Below are 14,664 nucleotides of genomic sequence, written 5' to 3'. Positions count from 1 at the left end.
AGGAGGACCCCAACACACCTCCTGCCCCAGTGCAGGGTAGTGGAATGGGGCCAGTGTCCTCATCCACCCCAGAGCATCATCTCCTGTAAAGCCTAGAACAAGCAAGCTGGAGAGCTGGAAGCTTGCTTGGCCACAGGCAGATGCTCTCAGGGATCCTGCCTACATCTTGTCCCCATGTTCTTCCAACTCACTGATTATCAGGCTGCACACACCTCCATTTCTGCCTCCTCCTTGGATCACTGACCCTTCCACTCCAGCTGCTTCCTCCTCTTCCCACAGTCCAAGGAGTTTGATATGGCTTTTTTTGTTTGTTGGTGGTGTTTTTAAGGCACAGAGCAAAGGTTTATAGAGGATCTGCATGCTCCAAGCCTTGCCCTTCCCAATTCTTCAGCCTGTTTTTCTTGTCCAGTCAAGAAAACACAAGGAGCAAGACTGTGTATAAGACATAGCAATTTACCCCAGTATCCAAGGCAAGCTATGCCACTTATCACACAAGCCACCTCCTCCCACTGCTGCCTGTACAGGGATGGGGTGACTTCACCTTCCCTTGAGCACAAGCATGCAGTCATACCACATCCCCAGGGGCAGCCTCTTGGCCCATCACTGATCTTGCACAGCTCCACCCTACCATGGGGCATGAGTTTTTAAGAGTATCTGGAACTCATCCCAAAGGAGTTTTGTTGCCCGCAGCATCCCTGCAACTGGGATTGCCCCATCTGATCCCCATAGATCACCCTGCCCCATCCCCTTCCCAGCTCAGCTGGCTTTCCATCTCCCAGTGCTCCCTACAACACAGACAATAACATTGCTTTTTATATAGAAAACAGTAAAATGGAATCACATCTTAAAAAAAAAGTATTTCCACCTCACTGCCTACAGCCAGGCTGTGCCTTTCCCTTCCCCTCCCCACCAGACTCTGCTATCAGGCCTCTAAGTCTGTTTAATTGAAAAAATGTGATTTAGGCTAATTGACAGCAGATGAGTTACACTGCTAAAAAGCGAAGGAGCATTTGATCAATTTGATTTATGGCAGCAGAGAACCAGCCTTCCCAGGTCTTTGCATCCCACTTCCAGCCCTGCTGCCAAAGCAGTTCAGCTGGCAAAAAAAAGTAATTAGTGTTTAATTTCTTAACAATTTTTTTTTTACCTTCCTTTTAATTGCTCTACATAAAACTGTCCTAGAATTTTACAGCCTCCCAAGCTACGTCCTGGTCCAGCTCTCTTTGCTGGTTTTAATTAGGGTGAGAGACGGCTGGCACATTAATTTAAAGAGGAGGGGGAGGACACCAGACCATGCTCCAGGAAGGTTTGGCCATTACAATACCCAGCTGGTATCCACCAGCACTGCACAGGGAGCAGGGCCCCCCAGGAGCAGCCTGCATGACCTGAAGGCCACCATGCCCTGTCTGTGACAGGAAGGTTTGACTTCTGTTCACCAGAAGCAAGCAGAGGGAGGTATTTCCTGCAGGAGAATTTCCTCTCCTTGAAGGCTTAGAGGGGAAAACTAGCTTAACTCTGAGCATTTGCTCCCAAGCAGCTTTGGAGCTAATCAGCATTCCTACAGGATTGGGGTTGGCAGCACCCTGATGTTGCTACTCCTCCCATGGATTTACCAGGATGCAATGCGTGCACTGAGTCCCCACATGAACCATGCAGAATGCACTGCCAAAGCTCCCCCCAAAGCTGAGGAGGTGATAAGAACAGAGCATCCTTCCCATCCTCAGCCCTTTGGGGTGGCTCCAACCTGGGCAGGAAGCTTTTAGCAGCCCATTTCTACTTTTTGATTTGATAAAGCTACAACTGGGGGTTTGAGGAAGGTCACAAGCAAGCCAAAGGAGACAGATCTGCCTGAGGGGCAGCTGGAACATGAGCCTGACCCTGGCAGGACAGCATCACCATTGCTCTCAATGAGCACTTCCCCAAGCAAGTTTCTGTGCAGAAGGTAGGAAAGTGGCAGGAAGCTTATGAGGATAAGCAAGAAGGGGAAGAGTTGAAGAAACAGCTGAGAAATACCTGATGCAATGGGAGAGAAATATATTTGCCTCTGTTTTCCCATACTGGCCCTTCTTAAAAAAGGAATCTCAGGATGCCTGGAAAGGATTTTTCCAGGGGAAAGCAAAGGATTAGGCCCTTAACGAACAGCCAGAAAGCTTGGATTTGCTCAGCTGTGTTGTCTGAAGAACAAAAAACAATAATCAACTATTTCTTTCCTGGGTTCAGCCCTCTCCACACACTAAATCTCTTGGCAGCATCACACCAACACAATAGCTGAGGCATGCAACCCCAGCCCTGCTTATCTGCATGGACATCAAACAAGTCCAGGAGCCCAGAGCACCATGCAATAGCCAGGAGAGGTTCAACACCACATACCTCCCCTCAATGCTTTCTAGCACAGAGGTGAGCTCAGCTCCTGCAAAGTCCCAGCACTGCTTCTACAGGGAGCAGGTCAGTGATTGAAGGTAAGGAACACCTGCAAAGGGGCTTTGAAAACAGCCAGGACAGCTGGGAAGTCATCAAGAGGATAAAATCACCCCCAGGTGCTCAGCCTTGCTACCATAAGAATCAAACCAGTAAAGCTCTACACAGCAACAAAAAAAAAAATGCATCTTGCAGAGACCAAAGCTACTCTTCCACAGAAAGCCCCTGTAAGTACAGCTTGTTTCAGGCTGATTTGGTAATCAGAAGTAATACTCATTAATCACAACGATTTCCACAACATGACCATAGGGAGCTCTGTCAGCACCAGGTCTATCCAGAGCAGTCAGTCCCCAGGTACTTTCACATCCCCCCAGCTACTCTCAAAAGGAGAAAGCACTTTAAAACACAAAACAAGCAAGCAAGGACCCTCCTTTTCCCTTCTCACAGGTGATGAAATACCATATGCTACTGTTTTTTCACTTTAGTAAAGATAAAACCAACTTTTTTAAGCACTTACACAGCAGCAGCCAGAGCACACAAGCCCACGCACCAGTTGGCCAGACACAACAGTTTCCCTCTAAGGAGATAAAGAGAAAATCCCAGCATGGAGATATCAATGCCCACAGGCTCACCTACAAATCCCACCTTCTAGGTAGCTCCAGACCAAGCCTGAGCCCAGCCTACATCCCATGGTGTAGCTCACCATCACCCTTTCTTTCAGCTGCAACAAGAAACCAAAGCTAACCACATCTCCTTCCCACTCACAGAAGAGAAAATGGCAAAGTTTGGTATTTTAGAGGAAAAAAAATAGATTAACCAACTCACCAGACAGCAGAACACAGCAAACAGCTTCTTCTCCCCAGCAAAACCCCCAAAGAACCGAACCCTCTCTTCCCTGCCCTATTTTAAGAACAACCCCCACCTGCTCCAAGCACCAACGAGATGCATCTGAGCAGGGCAAGAGTTCCAAAGGGAGAAGTGCCCCAGTCCTCCCCAGCTGTGCAGGCTGATGAAGAGCACCTGCGTCTCTTTGAAGAGGTGAGCCGTGCTGTCTTGATATCTTGCCCAAACAATCTCCAAAGGGTTTTCATTGTGCTTGTTTTGCTCTTGTCTGCTCTAAATCAGACAAACAGCAGTGTGAGAGTGATGGTGAAGAGCATAGAAGGGAAAGGACTCAAATAATGGATTGAGGAAAGAGGGGACAAATTTTGCCCTAACACCAAATAAGTTGATGGAATGATTCTCTTTTCATAGGCTTTGGATCTGCCTATTAAAACCTTGTTTTCTGATAGAGATGTAACATTCATGCCCCTTTAGCAAATAAAACAAATCGAACAGTTTTGTAGATGGTGACTGATGGGAAATGTATCTCCAGCACTGCAGCTCTGCCAAGAGCAATGCAGCACCCAGCACAGCCCAATGCATTCTGCATGCAGTTGCAGCCCGTTCCCAACCTGCCCACTTCCAGTACTGGGACTGGAGAGGTCCTGGACACTCCCAGCTCCAGCAGAAGGGGTTTATGAGGCCCAGAGGAAAAATCACAGTTATAGGAGCATTTTGAGCTGCCTGTAAACATGCACCAGATGCTGCAGGGATGGATGAATTGGGGCAGAGGTATAGTAATGAGAAGGAAAGCTGTGAATGGATGGATGGTTGGTTGGGGTGAGGGAAAGCCTTTCCTTCTCCCCCTGCAATGGCTCATGGCTTCTAATGTGGTTTTGTTCAAATTGAAGCAAACAGAATTAAGCTCATACCAAGTCCGAGCCTTTTGCATCCCGGCTGCACTTTGCTCCCCCCTTTTCCAAGCAGGATAGAAAACTTCCCAGCCCCTAAGCCTTCTCCAAAAAGAGATCCCACATTAGAAAAGCAAATCCAGTTCCCCTTGTCCATCGTTCATGTCTACATGTCCTGAGCAGCATTGCACACACCAAGCCTTGGGGTGAAGAAAGAGTGCTAAGAAGGGGATAAATGGAATCATAGAATCATTAGGGTTGGAAAAGGCCACTAAGTTCACTAAGTCCAACCACCAACCCATACCACCATGCTGACTAACCGTGTCCTGCAGCAACTGGGGAAGGAAGCAGTAATTTGGCACCAGAGTGGTTCTGAAGTCCAGCAGGGCCATGCAAGTGCCTATTTCTATGCAGGACCCGAGCCAAACGGAGACAGAAATATTGCAGAAGAAATGCCTTGGGCTCAAGTGGCTGAGCACAGAGCGCGTCCTTATCGGCACCCATAGGCGCCAGACTGCAGCACACAAAAGGCCCAAGGCAGCCCTGGAGCTGAGCCAGCTCGTCTTAATGTTTGCCTTTGGTAAAGCAAACTAATAAATCCCCTTGGGTTTATCCATGCTTCCAGTTTGTATTTATTAGCGAGAATGACAGGCAAGTTTTCCTCCCGGTTCCACAGGTAAATAGCAATACATCTCCCACGCCCTTCCCCTTTTAACGGCCTGGCTCTCTGTTTGCTCACCATCTCTAAACAAGCTGGGATTACACGACTGACCGACACTGAAGGCAAACAGCCTTTGAAGTCAATATTAGTTATGAACTCAGAAGGGTCCTGGGAGCTGCCATCCATCCCTAGAGCAGGGCGGGAGGAAGGCAGCACCCGTTCAGTCTTGGGGCAGCTTTGGCAGGGAAGAGCAGGGAGAAAGGATCCCAATAGCAGAAGTTCTCCAGCAGCAGTGCCAGTGGTTTGCATCCTACTGCAGAGAAACGTAGACATATGTTGGCCATCCCATGGTGCAGCTCTTCTTGGCCAAGGAAGAGCGTTTCTCTGTTGTGCCATCAGGTTTGGCTTATGGATGGGAATGCCGTGATTTGCCCAACCACCTGCTCACTGCTCCATGAGGCATGGCTCCACTCCACCAGGAGGAGAAAAGAGCATCAGTCCCACCTCAAACATGAACAGTGGCTAAGGGCTGAGCATCACCTTGACTTCTGCCTCCAAGGACACTTAATCAATGACAATGGATTTGACATCACCATCACCCATCATCACCAAACCAAACACCAAGTGATGTCCGCACATTTCTGGGCTTTACTGTTCTGCCATAGTTTTCCCAAGCACAAAACATGGTTCTCAAAACACTCAAGTAATATTTTCAAAGGAAAGGGCCCAGAACTCCATGTTCCTGACCAAGGACCTGCTGTTCCAGCGGAGCACAGCAGTCACACCACCAGCTCAATATCGAGACCACAAGTCACTCCACCACAGCTGAACACCCAACACATTCATGCACGTGCCTACGGCTATAGTGCTTTTTAGATGAAAGGACATCCTTGTTTTTTTTTTTTGGTAATTGAAGAAATAACTCTTAAAAAAGAAAAAATCAAAGGACATTTCCATTACATAAACATCCTTTTATGATGTTACGTTTCCACACAGCACCTTCCAGTGCTTCGGCTCTACAGGGTGGGAGGGAACACATAGTCCATGGACATGAAACAACATGATTTAAGGGGATTTAATCTGCATCTCAGGCACTCTTGGAGCAGGAGGCATGCGAGGGGCAGCCGCCTAGTTGGCGGGTGATGGTTAAGGGGTTGCAGAAAGAAAAGAGGGAAAGGACAGGGAAGAATTTTTCTGCAAAGCAAAGGCATTAAGCTCTTGGCCTGGCTTTACCGGGGTAGAAAAGTTTGCCAAAGCGTCGGTTTCCTGTGCAATCAAACCCGTCCACTCGGCAGCCCCGCGATAGGGCCATGATGTAAGTGTGGCTGAGCCAAGGCAAACGGAAAAGAACAGCGAGCACTCCGAGAGGCAACGGATTTTATTAAGCAGTTTAATTGTTTCTGAGGGTGACATTTTTCCCCTTCTTGACGTCCCCTTCGCTGCGGTTTGGCCCTGTGCCCCCCCAGAATCCCACCTCACCCCTATGGGATGTGTTGGGGAGGATGCAGCCATGTAATGTGAAGGGACACAGCTCCCAGACAGTCTCAGACCCAAGGCACTGCAGTTGTCAGCTCTTGGTGTGCTGCTCCCATTGCTTCTCCAGAGGCGTTCACCCCCTCTGCATGGGGCTGCACCCAGTGCTGGTCCCGGCATTCTCAATAAGAGCCCGAAACCCCCAAAAGATTCAGAAAGAAGAACGAAGGAGGGAAAAAAATAAAATAAAATAAAAATCCACAGCTACTTCTTTGGAACCGGGCAAGCTCTTGGTGCTTCGCAAGGGAAAAAATGGAGCTACTGTTTGACCCGAGAGGACGCAGCCATCCAGCCCCACAGATCCTGAGGCCACCCGGCCAGGAGGAGGATGTGCAGAGCGCAGCAGGGAGCAGTAATTCGGCCATTCCTGCCCTGCATGGGTGCAGGAGAGCGAGGTCAGCTCAGGACCCTGGATCACAGTGAGCGGCGGTGGGCGGCTGCACTGGGGCCATTCCCACGTCAATGCTGGGGGAAGGAGCACGGCACGACCCTGGGTGCATCCCAATCCCTGAGGGTGCCAGGCACTGTGCTGCCTCTGTCCTTCCTCCCTCCCGTCCACGGTGAGGTCCTGGTGGCTGCTCCTGCTGCAGTGCATTGGCTCTCCTCTCAGGTGCATCTCGAGCCTCCACTGCTGGCCCTGCAAAGGAAAAATCCAGCGTTAGTGGGTTGTGATAGAGGAAATTGACATTCCTCTTTGTTACCCTTTGGGATGATGGATGAGGGAGGCACACCAGCAGCTCTCAGTGTCATCTCCAAGCCTTGACACCAAGGCCAGCGGGGACCCACTGCAGCCCAACACCCACACCCAGCATAAAGGTGAGCAGGAGACATGGCTGGGGGCTGGCAAGAGGAAATCAAATGGCTGTTTCCATAGAAGAAACAAAACCACTACACATGAGAGTGCACAGGAAGGGGAACCAGCTCATTTTGCTTGTATTCATGCAAGGGATGCACAAGGGAAGGGACAGCAGCATGTTGCAGCACTTGCAGAGCAGGATGCAGGGCAGCCACAAGGCTGGCACAGGCTGGAAACATCACCCAAGCCCAAAGAGCTGCTCTGCATGCTGACAACTTTCCCAGCCTTTTTTTTTTTTTTAAACTTTTTTTTGCAGCCACTTGGATGGAGATGGGGAGAGGAAAACAGTCTGACAGCAGATGCTGTTACCAGCATGGCAATGCATCATCCCATTTGGCTTTGCTGCCCATGGGCTTCCCCTATAGGTCCCTCAGCCGAGCAGCATGGAGGATCCAAACCCCTCTGCTACGTGCAACACCACCAGCTCCCATGTGGCTCAGCCCCCGTGAAGCAGGTTTTCCATCCAGCAAACCCTGCTCAAGTCCCCATCCTGCTCCAACATGAGCCAGGAGCACGCAGAAAGACGGGAATAGGTTTATGTTCGCTTATCACACTGCACTTATCATCTGTTTGCTTTGGACTTCGCAAGGAATATGCCAGCCAGATTGGCACCTCCTGGCCAAGCAGTGAGCCCCCAGAAATACTGCACAGAGATGGGGAACGGCCCCACACCCACTGACAGTCAACTTCGGGGGGAAAGGAGCAGTGCAGCATCTCCAAGTTTGCAAAGAGTCCCTGGCTCTTGTAAATGTGTTAAAAAATAAAACCCTTTAAGAGCTTCCAGATGTTCTGTTTATGTTGTGGTGTTACCCTGCTTGACTCTCGGGAGGCCAATACACAGCCTCAATGAAATCACAGCAGTGGGGGGAGTTGGGGGGGGAGGTCTGAGCCCTTCTCCTCCTCTTTGCCCCCACTGCAATGTTAACTCCCACGCTGCTGGCAAACACATGACTAGTGGCTGCAAACCCCCTCCCTGCACCTCTGGGAGCTCTCACATCCATGCACCCCCGTGCATGCCCAAAGATCCAACCTCAGTGTACGCATCCAGCTCTGTAAGCCCCAGAAGGTTTCCCAAACCCACCCTGCTGCCATAGCAAAGATGTGACTGGGCAAAAAGATTTGGGCGTAGACACACACGCACACACATCGATGTTGTGTGCGCACAGCCCGGCGCTGCACTCTTTGCACAGGGCGTTGCAGGGATGGAGCGCTGCTTTTGAAGTTCCCGCGAGCGAGCGGCGTGGTTGGCAGCAATCAAAGCACCATAAAACAGCGCTATCGCAGCTGTGTGCGCACGCTCTGATGTGTTATCAGCCTGGCCCCGGCCAGGACAGGGGAGGAGGGCACTTGTTTGTGCGGCTCATTTGAAAAGGTGTTAGCACCCGAGATCAAAGGCGCTTCCTGATGCGCTCCACTTCCCTGCAAGGGCACCGGCCGGCGCTGCTGGGGACGCTGCAGGATGGAGACATTGCAGGATGAAGATATGGGATGGGAACACTGAGGGATGGAGACACTGCAGAATGAAGACACCGTGGCATGGGGACACTGCAGATCACATTTCCTGCCCTGGCTGCTGCTGTAGGATGTCCTCCTATCCTGTTCTCTGGCCCACTGGGATTTCAGCTTGTCCTCCCCACGCAGACTTCTGGCACCCTTGGCGATGCAGCCCAGCTGCTACCCCTCAGATGCCCTCATTTCACTACGCACAGTAGGATAGTGCTTCACTTTGTCCCAGCGACGCCCTCTGCTGAAGGCCCATCCATCCTCCCCATACCTTGGGGATACGACCAAACCCACCCACAACTCACCTCCCCCTGTCCCCACCATCTGCACATCCTCTAGCATGAACCCCACAGAGGACCACATTCCAGGTGCAGTTTCCCTTACCCCAAACCGCTGCCTCCCACAGCCCCCACGCTCCCCAACCCAGCAGCATCTGCTTCCCCAGCCCGCGCTGTTCCAGCCACAGGAGGACACACAGCAGCACACATTGGCCACCCACCGTGAGCCCTATGCTCCTCCAGCCCCCGCCTTGTTTTTCTCCTCTCTGTGAGCCCACTAAAACCCCAGAGAGCAGAGATGTCCGGCACTGAGTAAGGGCACGGGGCTGCCTCCGCACTCAGCAGCCGCCCGGGGAAGGCAGCGCATCCATCCAGAGCAAACAGGAGGCACTGAGAGTGCAGTTTGATGACAATCAGATGCACATTTCTGCATGGGGAGCTGCCTCCTGCCCTGTACCCCCTGCCACGGGCTTGCAAGGAGCCGAGCAAAGCGTAGGAACAAAAATGAGGCTTTTGGCTACGGAGGATGAGAGCATCGCGTCTACAGACATCTTGAGCACAAACTGTGTAGGCAGCGAAGCCAAACAGGAAAGGAAACCAACAGACAGGGAAACGATTCTGGCAGCGCTCGCGTTATGGCTCACTCGGCTCTCATCAGCTGGAAATACCTCCGTGCTGCTCCCTCTGCCTGTCCCTCCTGCAGACCCTTTGCCCTGCTCAGACATGCCCCAATTCTGCTTTTATTGCTGAAGCGCTTCCCATCCTATGGGTTGAACTTAGAAAAATGCAGCTGGAGAGCTAGATCCTGTTTGCAGCAACTGCCCCAGCACACCCAGCACCTCCTTGCACTGGGTCCTGCATGCACGCCCAGGCAGAGCTCAGCCTGAACCCAAACCTCTGCAAAGAGAAAGGAAAGATCAACAGTTTGTGGATCTGCAGAGGGGAACAGAGTTTTGGCATGGGAAGGAGCTGCAAAGATCTGGGGTTGTACCAATCAGACCTGCACACACAGCTGGCCTTCAAAGCACGGAGGTGGTGGACATGGAGCAGTGCAGGGAGCTTGTGCTGTAACTCCCGCAGCCCAAGGGAAGGCGATTTGATACCAGCCTGAAAGCAATCCGCAGTTGAGAGATGCAGATTTATTCACATGCCCCAACGTGCTTAATGACCAAAGTGCTCCTCAGTGAACCCAGCAATGGATTGTAAAATAAAGTCGTTGCGGCAAGTGGATTAAAGGAAAAAAAGCAAAAGATCTGAGAGATGAAACAGAGCCGGTGAGTCACGGCTCTGCCAGCACATGGTGCCCTCCCAGGCTCTGCCAGCACTGGTGGCAGCACAGCCTACTGCCACCCCACGTCCCCAACACCAGCAACCCCACAGAACATCGTAGAAGGATAAAACCCCATCACTCCCTGGAGCTGCCAAGGAACCCATCCTGTGTTCTCTGCTTGTTTGCATGTGTTCCATCTGGAGAGGGGATAACCGCAGCTCTGCCTGGCCACGTGCTTCCTCTGCTGGACATCCATCCACCTCCCATCCCACCTCCTCAGACATCTCTTTGAAGCATCTCTCATTGCCCTGTGGCTTTGCTGTCTACTCCATTGGAGCAGCTTTTTGACAATGCTGCAAAGCAAATGCGTGCTCTTGTTAAGCACCAGACTCCATTGTAAGAGCCAATCTCAATCTCAGTTTCTGTCCAGAGAGATTACCTTCATTTACTGACCTAAGCATCAGACACCAAAATCTTGCCAAAATCCCAAACGGCTTCAGATGCCATTAAACTCCTTCAGCTAAAGGAAGTGAAGCCATTCTGTTCCCATTTCTGGTAACGTGTTAATAAATAACAGCATCCAGACAGGTGCCGTCAGCCTTGCTGCAGAGTTGCTGCTGGGCTGGCACTGAGTCACTGACCTGACACAGTACAGATAGCCGTGAATCAAGGGCAGACAGTCAGACAGTGCCTGAGACCAAACATACGCTCACATATGCTCATGGCTGCAGGGTGCTCCTCCCCAACCCGGGGCTGAGCAGAGCAGGATGCTCAGCACTGCACTGCAGGGGTCAAGATGCACGAGAGCCCCTTGCTCCAGGGCTGGGCACCCCAAAGAGTGCAAAGGATGTTCATTGTTTACATCAAGAGCTTGATGTAAGATCCAGCACGCCCAAAATACTCACAGCATTCAGATGCAGCAGCCACAAGCTGCAGAAAGCACCTTTCCAGCATGGCAGCAACCTGCTGGTCTCAAATCCGAGGAATGAAAGGGAGTGGCTGTGGCTGCAGTGTGTCCCACAGAGTACAGCTCCTCAAGGGGGGGATGCTCTCAGTGCCACTGGAAGCACCACAGCCCAAATATCACCACAGCCATAGGCACTCACCCCTAAAACAAGTGAGACTGGAAATATCCCTTCGACCATCCCCAATAGAAATTCCTCCAGCGTACCCACCTCCACTTGCTGTGTGTGTGGGATGAGGGGGCCTCCATCTCTGGCTGTCCCTGGTAATTCTTTCAAGCGATGACACTCTTTAAAGTGTCACATCAAGACTGACAGGCAGATGAAAGAATGAAGCAAGTCCTATCCTCCTTCATTTTTGGTGGTAAGAAAAATTGAGGCTTGGAAAACACGCTCCCAGGAGGGGCTGGAGGTCTCCTGCAGGCTCTGGCACCCGATGACAGCTCTGACTCCTTTATTAAAAGCATCCCCAAAGTGATAACCCTCTGACAGACAGACTGACAGCAGCAGCATGGTGTTACCGGGGCATGAACTTTGTTTGCCTCCCTGCATTTTTGCTTCTCCTGCTGGGACTCCAGCATTCCCCCATCACAGGCAGGAACCAAACAGCTGCTTTGCTTTCTGCCTTTCCCTGATGATCCCATCCAACTCCTGGGTTCTACCAATGAGCTGGAGGCTCAGAAACACAGGAAAATGCAGAGAGGCTGCTGGCCAGGCCAGCTCAGACAGGACAGCACGGCAAAACCAGCCCAGGTGCATTAATGCCATTCCCAAAGCAGACTGGGGTTTATCGGGGTTACTGGGTCTGCTTGAAGGAGAGCGGAGAGCTGAGCTCTCCATACCTGCAAACGTCCTCCAGTTCTGCAGCACCTCCTGCCTGCAAGCAAAGGCGAGCAGGGCTGTGTTCCCAGGATAAAAGGATTAAAGGAGCATCCATTCTTATCCTCACACCCTCAGCCTGTTCCTCATCCTGTGAGTGGAGCATATGGGTAAGAACGGTGCAGCAAATCCTACTTGCTTGGGCTCAGCCAGGGCAGTCCCAGTCCTCACACTGGGGTCAGGCTGCTTTCTGCAAAGCTTTGCACCAGGGAGCGTCCCCAAACACAGGTGGCAAAGCACCCACACTGAGCCCAGCCTGTGCCATAGACAAGATCTGTCCCACCAGCCCCATTTCCCTGACAGTATGATCACGCTGTGCATTCATTTTGCAACCTTGAGCTGACTTCTATCCCCAGGGATTATCAACATAAGCAGCGTTTTTTCCTGTGCTGCCCCAAACCTGATTAGTTCTCCGTGTTCCCCTTCCTTCTGCAAGAAAACACAAGGATATCGGGCACTGACAAAGCATGACAGGGTGGGCACAGCAGGACCACAGCCCCAGAACACAGCCTCATCCAAGAGCCCTGGCACAATGCAGCCCTCTCCCAGGCACCATCAGTCACAGCAGCAAGCAGTATGCTGAGCATCAGGGCTGTGCTTTGAGGGAGAAACTCAAAGAACTCAAAAAACTGCAAAACTGCGGCTCCTGGGGACCCCCCAGGGCTCCTGCAGGGCAACAGGGAAACCCACCGTGCACCCATCCTTATAAAATGGTAACTATAAAACTTGCTGCAGTAAATCAGCATGGCAGAATGCTGTGTAATTCACACAGTGGACTTCACTCTGGATCAAGGGGTAAAATTACCTCTGAGCTGCAGTGAGATGGTATCCCAGGTCAGGATTAGGGTTGCTGCTGACACAGGGTGGGATGCTGCAGAGCTGCCCTCAGTCCTGTGTTGGCCTTTGGAGAAGCTGGGCAGTTGTCTCTGAGCAGGAAAGTGGAGAGCAACAACAAAAATTCCTTATGTGCATAACTCAGCACAGAGCTCTGAACCATGGACACACTGCTCTTTTGTTTTCCAGTGGTAAGGCATCAAAATTGGGGATTTTTTTTTTTTTTAATTTGCTAAATTTAAATAAAACTTCCCTGTAAGAGGAACGAAAAATGGCCATAAAACAATGGAGCCCTGCAGTTCTCAGCTGAGAATCCCCACTGGGAGCAATGGTCACCTCCGCTGTCACAAAACCGCTGCAGCATCACACGCACAATGCTACAGAGTGCGGGATCAACCCAAGGAGCAGCCAGCAAAAGGCATCACCCAACCCCTTGCAAACCTTGTTGCATTCATACCAGGTCAACTTCTGGCATTTCTCAGATCCCTTTTGCTCTCTGCATCTTGCTTTTACCCCAGCTATCCAGATTTAGCACAGCCCTGACACACAATGTCACATCTCTCCAAGGCAATGCGAGGTGCTGATGGCCACAGCCAGCCCTGCAAATGGCCCTGCACTGGCTGTGGTCTTCTTTCTTTTAGTGCTCCAAAACTCAGACCTGGGACTGGGAATGATTACAGCACATTTGATGACCCCGAGGACTTTGCATGTCCCCAAAGGGCATCCCCAGCAGAAGGCAAAGCACAGGGATGGGGCCATGCCGGTGACCTCCCAGCAGAGCCATTCCTACAACCAGACAGGAATTTTATTTTATTTAAACTGTTTCTTGCTTGGTAAACGCCAATTGGTTGAAACTTCAACTTTACACAGGATTATAGAAATGTAGGTCAGGAAGAAATTGTCCAAGTGAAAAGCTCCTTGTAACTCACTCTCCCCAGCACCCCCGCTTGCTGTTGGACACAGGGCTTTGTACCATTTCTACGTACGTCCCAGTGATTCCAGGTGATTTCCATACACGTATGGGTGGGTACCAATGGAACCTAAGCATCAACATCTTCCTTTCATTGCTGCTCAACACCGTAGATGCACAAAGATGAATTTCTAGAGAAAATCCACTTTCCAGAATGGATGATTTACCCATGAGAGGAGCTCGGGCTGCCCCCCAACCTTCTCCCCGCTGCTGCCCACCAGAGCCAGGGAACCACTGATCCCTTTTCAACACCTCCCAGCACTGTAGCAGTAATTTATGGGGCTCATTTCAGCGCTGTGCTCAGCGCCCACCACACAGGCACCCGCACCAGGCACTGAGCTCACCGCAGCACAACACGGCCACGCTCTGCAGCTTTATGTTTGTTTGCTTTAATTGAGAAAGGGCCGAGGGAAAAAGAAAAAAAAAATAAGTACTGAAAAAGAAGAAGAAAGAAAGAAAAAAACAAAAACAAACAAAAAAAACCCTCTTTCAACCCCCTGGTTTCATTTTTCAGGTGTCTTGATTTATTAATCGGCCCATTTCTATTTAATAGGCTCTCCTTGCTGGAGCACCAGCACAACCCCAGTCCTGCAGCTGCCAACCCATCCCCAGCCCTGCACATCCCTGCCTGGCAGGCAGCTCCCAGCTCTCTTCTCCAGTTCTCAGCAAGCTCACAGTGCGGGCAGATGTCAAGTATCCAAGAAAGATATTTTCATGTAATACTGGGAGGATCACAGGCACTAAATATGATTTCATTTTTAAAGCCA

At 51.0% G+C, this 14,664-nt stretch overlaps 1 long non-coding RNA gene across 1 annotated transcript; it reads right to left on the bottom strand.

Moving 5' to 3' along the window:
* Positions 1-6,172: 6,172 nt before the first annotated feature.
* On the bottom strand, positions 6,173-13,045 carry LOC116217320. The gene is made up of 2 exons (XR_004161729.1): positions 12,899-13,045; positions 6,173-6,982 (listed from the first exon to the last, which is right to left on the bottom strand). It is a non-coding gene; the product is annotated as an uncharacterized LOC116217320 (long non-coding RNA).
* Positions 13,046-14,664: the final 1,619 nt, after the last annotated feature.

Source organism: Meleagris gallopavo, chromosome 20 (assembly GCF_000146605.3).
Source record: "Meleagris gallopavo isolate NT-WF06-2002-E0010 breed Aviagen turkey brand Nicholas breeding stock chromosome 20, Turkey_5.1, whole genome shotgun sequence".
Taxonomy (NCBI): domain Eukaryota; kingdom Metazoa; phylum Chordata; class Aves; order Galliformes; family Phasianidae; genus Meleagris; species Meleagris gallopavo.
This window is presented reverse-complemented; position numbering and strand designations above follow the sequence as displayed.